Here is an 8,243-nt window from a genome sequence, read left to right on the forward strand (position 1 = left end):
TGTGAGAGTGACTGCGCGTGTGTGTTACAGTAAAGAGAGCACATTAATTTAGAATGATGATTAAACAGACTGTAACTATCTGTGCATTCATTGTTTTAATGCACACCTTCCAGTCAGTCAGGATCGAATATTCAAACAGACTGTGGTATATGTACAAAAGAAGAGAGTCTACAAGCAAACTGTTGAGAACTGATGTTTAGTACTGATAATAATTGCTGTAGTAGAACTAGATTTCATTACCTTTCCACTCCTTCAGCTCTCTCTCCATATCTGTTTTTATCCTGAATCAGTGGTAATATTGTACATTTTCTTTTAGCTTTTTGATTTCAATTTTTAAATCCTCAATCTCTTCACATCTGAATTCTTTAATGGCTGAGGAGATGGAGGACTTTGTACACTTGATTCCTCCAGCATTCCCACAGGTCTTGGTTCCTGAAGTACAATATCAGTCATTATTTATTCTAAACTATAAAGATAATAGTTTATAAAAGGTATAATAAAGAATTTAGCTTACTGCTCACCGTTATTTGAGTGCATCTTTGTTCCACCGCAGCCATTAACTTCTGTTGAGTTACATTTTTGGTCTTCTGTTTTTAGTTGTTGCCAGTGCATTTTCCTGAAAATAGCAATCGCACAATAAAAAGTATTCCTAAGAAATGTCCTTTTCTTCACAATAATGTCAAACTATTGAACATAGTCAGCATTAATAATGGATTTGAACACTCCAAATTAAAGTAGTTAAACAGTTAGAAAACCAATTCTGTAATTAATTACTCACCCTCATGTCGTTCCAACCCTTTAAGACTTTTGTTGAATCTTTTTGAAGAAATTTGAGAGTTTCTGTCACTCCATTGACATTCTACACAACTTACACAATAATTTCTGGAAAAACATTTCTGGAAAAAGGCAGAAAGACAATTATTTTTAAATACTGTGAGTGCATATTTGTTTCACCATAGCCATTATCTTCTGTTGAATTACATTTTTGATCGTCTGTTTTTAATTGTTACCAGTGCATTTTCCAGAAAATATCCATCACACAATAAAAATTATATATAAAAAAAAACATTTTCTGCACATTAATGTCAAATTATTGAACATAATTGCTTGTATTTTTTGTGTAACCAATAGTGTCAGATATTCCAAAGAAAGTTAACATAAAACAAAAGACAAGTACAATTATCATTATCATTAATAAACTGAATTCCCTTTCAAGGGAACTTCGAGCTGCGTCAAACGCTGCGGGAACGCCCCTGCGTTGTGCGTCATGAAGCACGTATGGAATCAGCCCAATGGAGAGATGAAACGTCATAGGCGGGTGACGTCATCGACCAGGAAACTATAAAGCACCCCAAAAACACAAGCGCATTAGCTTCTGTGCTTTCAGTCGCGCTACATGTGAATCTGTCCCTGTGTGATATTGTCTGTCTTACATACCCTGCACCACACAAACAATTTATCCCTATATATATATATATTGAGAGATTATGGCGGACGAACAGCAGTTTAGAAAGTGTGTTCCTCCCTGCTCGCGTTATTTAACGAGCGGGGATACACATGATCTTTGTGTTGTTTGTTTGGGAGTTCAGCATGCCCAGTTTGCTCTCGAGGGAGCAGACTGTGAGCATTGCGAGCGTTTGCCGTTAAGGACGCTCCGCTCCCGCCGATCGCTCTTTGAGGAGAGCGGTTCGGTGCGCGCTCCCCGCGGTTCGGGTCCCGCTTCTGCCGAGGCAGAGCGGCGGCGCTTATCGTGGGGATCGCAGATGGATCTCACAGCGGGGTTTGAGACGGGCTCTGCCTTATCTCTCCCTTCACCTGTGAGATCCAGTGCCTCAGTCCCGGGTTCGGAAGCACGCGCTGCGGTTTCTTCCGCTCGGGCTGAGGCACCAATGCTGCAGCTATCCAGTTCTGAGGAACTTGATGTTGTTAGTGTTGAGGGAGATGTGGAGGATTCGCCACCCCACACTCCTGAGAGTGATGAGCTTATGGAGGTGTTAACAAGAGCTGTTGAAAAACTTAATATTGAATGGCCAGTGACTAGACAGGAGTCTGTTTCTAAATCAAAGTTGGATGAGAGATTTTTGCCGTCACGTGTGCAGCCTCCACGCCGGTGCCTGCCGTTTTTCCATGATCTCCACACCGAGGTGTCGAAATCATGGAGAAAACCGGTGTCATATAGAGTGTTTAGTCCCCAGACTTCAACATACGCTAATATTATGGGAGCCAAGGCTCATGGTTATGGTGCTTTGCCTCGTGTGGAAGAGACGCTTGCGAGCCATCTCTCCCCCGAAGCAGCATCATCTTTTAAGGCACCGGCATTACCCACCAAGCCTTTAAGAAACACTTCGGCTTTGGTGGGTAAAGCATATTCGGCAGCAGGTCAGGCTGCGTCATGTCTGCATACTATGTCAATCTTGCAGGCATACCAGGCTGATCTGCTAAGGGACATGAGTGAGAGTGAGGAGGTCAGTACTGACGTAGTTCGCGAACTGCGTCAGGCTGCTGATTTATCCCTGCGTGCCACCAGAGAATCGGCCAAATTAATGGGTCGTTCTATGGCAGCTCTGGTGGCCGCAGAAAGACATTTGTGGTTAAATCAGACTAATATTAAAGAGAGAGAAAAAGCTTTTCTTTTAGATGCTCCTCTTTCTCCCATGGGGTTGTTTGGTGATGCTGTGAATTCAGTTATCGATAAATTCCAAGAAGAAAAGAAACAAACTGCAGCTTTTAAAAAGTTTCTTCCCCTTAAAGTTCATGTCCCTGGGGCTGCTGGGCGGGAGCAGCCCCGGCCGTCTTCGAGTTCATCACATAGAGCGCAGCAGAGGCAGAGTGTCGCGTCTCGTGCTCCCCCTGCTGGACAGTGGGCTCAGCCGCGACACTCTCAGCCGAAGCCTTCTCCCAGTAGAACTGATCTGAGGACAGTTATATTGGCTAAGAAGGCTTCGGCTAAGAAGAAGTCCTGACGCCAAGCCGTTCAGGATGCTGAGGGTGGTCCCCACCGAGGCGGAAAGGTGTTCACCTCTTTTTACGGTGCCCGTTCCTCCTCGGTGCCCTCAGGGGCTCGTTCTGCCAACCCCGCCTTTATGCCGGGGCACAGGCGATCCCAGCGAGCGCTTTCCCGAGGGACGCTCGCTCCCTCTGAGGAGGGTCTCAGAGCGGTCAGACCAGTTGTTCCCTGCCGGTGCGCCGTTACAGGGCGCTGCGTCTGCTGCTCAAGTTACACCAGAGGCCAGTCTCGAGAGGCTGGTACCCTTAGTAGAATTTCTGGCAGAGTGGAAAAGCCTTCCAAAAATATCTCATTGGGTCCTGCAGACAGTAGAAAAGGGTTATGCTATCCAGTTCAGGTGTCGTCCACCAAAATTCAGAGGGGTTCTGCACACAGTGGTGGGCCCCGAGCAGGCTCTGGTATTGGAACAAGAGGTGAAAACGCTCCTTCAAAAAGAGGCTATAGAACGGGTTCCTCCTCCCAGTTTGGAGTCAGGTTATTACAGCCGATATTTCATCGTTCCAAAGAAGGATGGGGGGTTGCGTCCAATTTTAGACCTGCGCATATTGAATCGCTCGGTAGGGAAGCTAAAATTCAAGATGCTCACTATCAAGCAGATCGTGTCTCAAATCAGGTCCGAGGACTGGTTTGTCACGATAGATCTGAAGGACGCATACTTCCATGTGTCCATCCTTCCACAACACAGGAAGTTCCTGAGGTTCGCCTTCGGGGGCGAGGCGTACCAGTACAGGGTTCTTCCGTTTGGCCTAGCTTTATCTCCCCGCACTTTCACGAAATGCATGGATGCAGCACTAGTGCCTCTGAGGCTTCAGGGCATTCGTATTCTCAATTACATCGACGATTGGTTGATTTTAGCTCAGACCGAGCAGATGGCGGTTCGGCATCGAGATGTCGTCCTCGCTCATATCAGAAAGTTGGGGTTGAGGCTGAACGCAAAGAAAAGTGTATTATCTCCTTCCCAGAAGACCACTTTTCTGGGTGTCGTTTGGGATTCGGTATCGATGCGGGCGCGACTCTCTCCGACCCGCATCGCTTCGATTCTCTCAGCTGTGAAACAAGTGAAGCTAGGCCAGCTACTCACTGTCAAGCAGTTTCAGAGACTGTTGGGTCTGATGGCAGCAGCGTCCAACGTTATACCTTGCGGCCTGTTGTACATGAGACCGCTACAGTGGTGGCTCAGGACCAAGGGATTCTCCCCGAGGGGAAATCCGCTCCGCACGTTCAAAGTCACGCGGCGCTGCCTTCGTGCTCTGGTCATGTGGAGAGAAACTTGGTTCCTATCCAAAGGTCCTGTGCTGGGGGCTCTTTGTCGTCGCATAACGCTAACGACGGATGCTTCCCTCACAGGGTGGGGGGCGGTCATGAGTGGTCGCCCAGCCCAAGGTCTGTGGCAGGATCATCATCTTTCGTGGCACATAAATTGTCTAGAGATGTTGGCTGTGTTTCAGGCTCTGAAACACTTCCTAACAGACCTGAGAGGCCATCATGTGTTAGTTCAATCAGACAACACGTCGGTGGTCTCTTATATAAATCATCAGGGGGGCCTGCGGTCTCGCCGGCTTTACAAGTTGGCCCGTCAGATCCTCCTGTGGTCCCAAGGGAAGCTACTATCTCTGAGAGCAATGTATCTCCCTGGGTATTTGAATGTGGTAGCAGACTCCCTGTCGAGGCAGGGGCCGAGGCCAGGGGAATGGAGACTCCACCCCGAGGTGGTGGAGCTCCTTTGGTTGAGTTTCGGTCGCGCCGAGGTGGACCTATTCGCTTCCAAGGAGACCACTCATTGTCATCGGTGGTTCTCCATCACTCTTCCAGCCCCCCTGGGGTTGGATGCTATGGTGCAGCCGTGGCCGAGGTCACGTCTGTACGCCTTTCCCCCGATTGCTCTGTTACCAGGAGTTCTGGAGAGGGTCCACCGGGACGGGGTCAGTCTACTACTAGTAGCCCCGTTCTGGCCGGCCCGAGTATGGTTTGCGGACCTGATTTCTCTCCTGGACGGTTCTCCTTTGGAGCTCCCGGTCAGGAGGGATCTACTCTCCCAGGCGGGGGGCACGATACTTCACCCCCGCCCAGAATTGTGGAAACTGTGGGCTTGGCCTCTGAGGGGGCCCAGCTCATAGACTCCGGTCTCTCAACCGAGGTTGTTGAGACCATTCTTAACTCCAGAGCTCCATCCACGAGGAAGCTTTATGCCTTGAAGTGGAAACTTTTCACTTCTTGGTGTGGAGAACACCTGCAGGACCCAGTTAACTGCCCAGTGGGTGCAGTGCTGGAATTCCTGCAGGAGCGCTTCTCCACAGGGTTATCCCCCTCCACACTAAAGGTGTATGTGGCGGCACTAGCTGCTTACCACGTCCCTTTCAGTGGAGTTTCTCTTGGGAGACACCCGCTTATAACTCGTTTCCTCCGTGGCACTTTGAGGCTGAGGCCAGCAGTTCGTACGAGGGTGCCGACTTGGGATCTGGCCATTGTATTAGAAGGTCTTTCCCTAGCTCCTTTTGAACCTATCGAAGAAGTTCCCGAGAAGTTTCTCACTTTTAAGACTATCTTTTTGCTTGCTATCTCTTCACTAAAAAGAATCGGAGATTTGCAGGCTCTGTCGGTTTCACCCTCGTGCCTGGAATTTGCACCTGGCATGGTTAAAGCTTTTCTGCATCCTAGACCAGGTTACGTTCCTAAGGTTCCTACTAATATTGTTAGACCTACGGTTCTGCAGGCTTTCTGTCCTCCTCCATTTATGTCATCGGACCAGGAGAAACTTAATTCACTCTGCCCTGTTAGGGCATTAGACGCTTATGTCCACAGAGCTGCCCTGTGGAGGAAATCAGAACAACTTTTTGTATGTTTCGGGCCACCCAGGAAAGGGTGTCCGGCGTCTAAACAGAGAATGAGCAAGTGGGTGGTTGAGGCTATCTCACTTGCTTATGAGTCGGCTGGCCAGCCTTCACCTTTGGTTGTCCGAGCTCACTCTACCAGGAGTATGGCTGCTTCTAAAGCTCTTTTGTCGGGGGTTTCCCTGAGTGATGTTTGTGATGCGGCTGGATGGTCTTCACCGCATACTTTTATTAAGTTCTATGACCTAGACTTAAGCTCTACCCCTGGGGCACAGGTGCTCTCGTCCTCTGTGCGCTAGTCTCACATGACGGTCATTTGGTCCTATGGCGACGTGGGTATTCGCGTTCCCGCAGCGTTTGACGCAGCTCGAAGTTCCCTTGAAAGGGAACGTCTCGGTTACGTATGTAACCCTAGTTCCCTGATAGGGAACGAGACGCTGCGTCGCTCCGCCATACTCCCGGCACTCCCGTTAGCGCTTCCTTCAAGCCTATCAGAAGCTAATGCGCTTGTGTTTTTGGGGTGCTTTATAGTTTCCTGGTCGATGACGTCACCCGCCTATGACGTTTCATCTCTCCATTGGGCTGATTCCATACGTGCTTCATGACGCACAACGCAGGAGCGTTCCCGCAGCGTTTGACGCAGCGTCTCGTTCCCTATCAGGGAACTAGGGTTACATACGTAACCGAGACGTTTTGAGTTTATTCTGGTTGCTTTTGTTTCATTCTCTGTTGTTTGAAGATCTGAAACAATTTAAGTAAAGTCACCATTATTTATAACGCTTTATACAATACAGATTGTTTTGAAAAAAAAGTGTTACAGTGATAAAAAAAAGTAATGAAAATAATGCTGCAAACAGAACACAATCTGCTGTGACGCAGCTCTAAAAAGTAAACAGTTTAAAACTACAGTACGCTCGCTACAGTATGTAATATCGTCTAATTTGCTCACCGGTTTGAATAACATACGTAAAGTGGTTTTACATCTCTCTAAAATTGAAATAATACGTTATATTTCACATTATACATTATACGTTATACTCACCGCTAAACTGAATGACTTGACAAAGCCAACGCTCCAACTCGCTTAGTTACAACTTAGCCTAGTTTTGACGTAAATGGGAACTAAGTTACAACTTACGAACTACTAAATATTTTTACGTTTCACCATTAAACTTAGTTTAAACTTAACTCTACGTTCCAACTAAATATTTACGGCAGACTCCGATCAGGAGTAACGGTTGGAATAAAATATCAGACAGACTAAACTGCATCATTAAGCTCTTCTTTTACCTGACAGACTTAAATTCTTTAGACATATATGATAATGCTGACATTTACACTCGCTTACATTTTAAGAGAGAGAACATTATGTGAAAAGATAACTTTGTTAGCGGCTCTTTAACACCAACCCGTCCTAAACAGCGCCGCTGTGTGCATCAGTCCATGTTGTGCATGTCAAATATCAGTCATAATCCAAAAACGTACTAATATCTTGTGTTTTTTTGTATCAATATTTATTTATTGATGCTTATTTCATTTCAAATACAGTTTCTGAATGTTATTTACATATAAAAACACTTAAGTTATGATCAAGTATCGTATTTAATGGAAACTTATTTTTACCGTTAGTAACCTGAGGTAAAAGTTGTTAGAATGAAGGATAAACTGAAATTCACGGCAATTCAACACAACTTCTGCTCACGTATTTGAAGGCTGCTACTGGTTCATTGAGGCTAAATGTCATAATATGCGACTACGCATTACTTTACGAAGAGCTTACGACCTACTAGCTACGTTCTGCCTTACGAACAAATGGTGCAACGGAACATAGTACAGTGTTAGTTACAAACTAGCTAGTAGTTACTAAGCCTCTAGTGTGGACTTTATTTTCCAATTTAAGAAAGAACTTCCGAACGGCTGGTGCAACCCTACCCAGGGGAGGTGTGTCGTGAGCGTATCGTGAGGCGTCCCCAACCTACTCGCGTTGTTTTCTTTCAGTGAGTGTCATATTGGCAGGCAGCTAGCCAGCTTGTATGGCACGAGAAAACTTGTAATGTTAGGCCTACTACCTGTACTAGTACTACTAGTTAATACAGTATCCAGGCTTTGATTTATGGTGTCTGGCACACCATCGTGTAGGCTATTTGTGGATCAGGAACAGTTGTGTTTTGTGTGTCAAGTAACGTTACGTGAGCCTTGTTTAGCCCAAGTTTGCATCGCTAGCTAGCTAACTAGGCTACCAGTATCCTAGCTGAATTAAACAAAATCTGAAGTAGATTTTTTTTTTCTTCATGTAATGTTATCCATATCATCCATATTGATCTTGGTGTTTTTGCGTTTTAAAGCCATCTCTACCATAGTTTTCTTGCGAGAATAGGAAATTCGAGGCCGTTCTCATCCTTTGG

General features: G+C 46.3%; 1 long non-coding RNA gene across 1 annotated transcript; it reads right to left on the minus strand.

Annotated features, from left to right (window-relative positions):
- Positions 1-345: 345 nt before the first annotated feature.
- LOC143715710 (uncharacterized) lies at positions 346-853 on the minus strand. The gene is made up of 3 exons (XR_013195875.1): positions 779-853; positions 522-616; positions 346-432 (listed from the first exon to the last, which is right to left on the minus strand). It is a non-coding gene; the product is annotated as an uncharacterized LOC143715710 (long non-coding RNA).
- Between the last annotated feature and the right edge of the window lie 7,390 nt (positions 854-8,243).

The sequence above is a fragment of the Siphateles boraxobius genome, unplaced genomic scaffold, assembly GCF_051911475.1.
Source record: "Siphateles boraxobius isolate OS27281-9 unplaced genomic scaffold, OSU_SipBor_1 12, whole genome shotgun sequence".
Classification (NCBI taxonomy): Eukaryota; Metazoa; Chordata; class Actinopteri; order Cypriniformes; family Leuciscidae; genus Siphateles; species Siphateles boraxobius.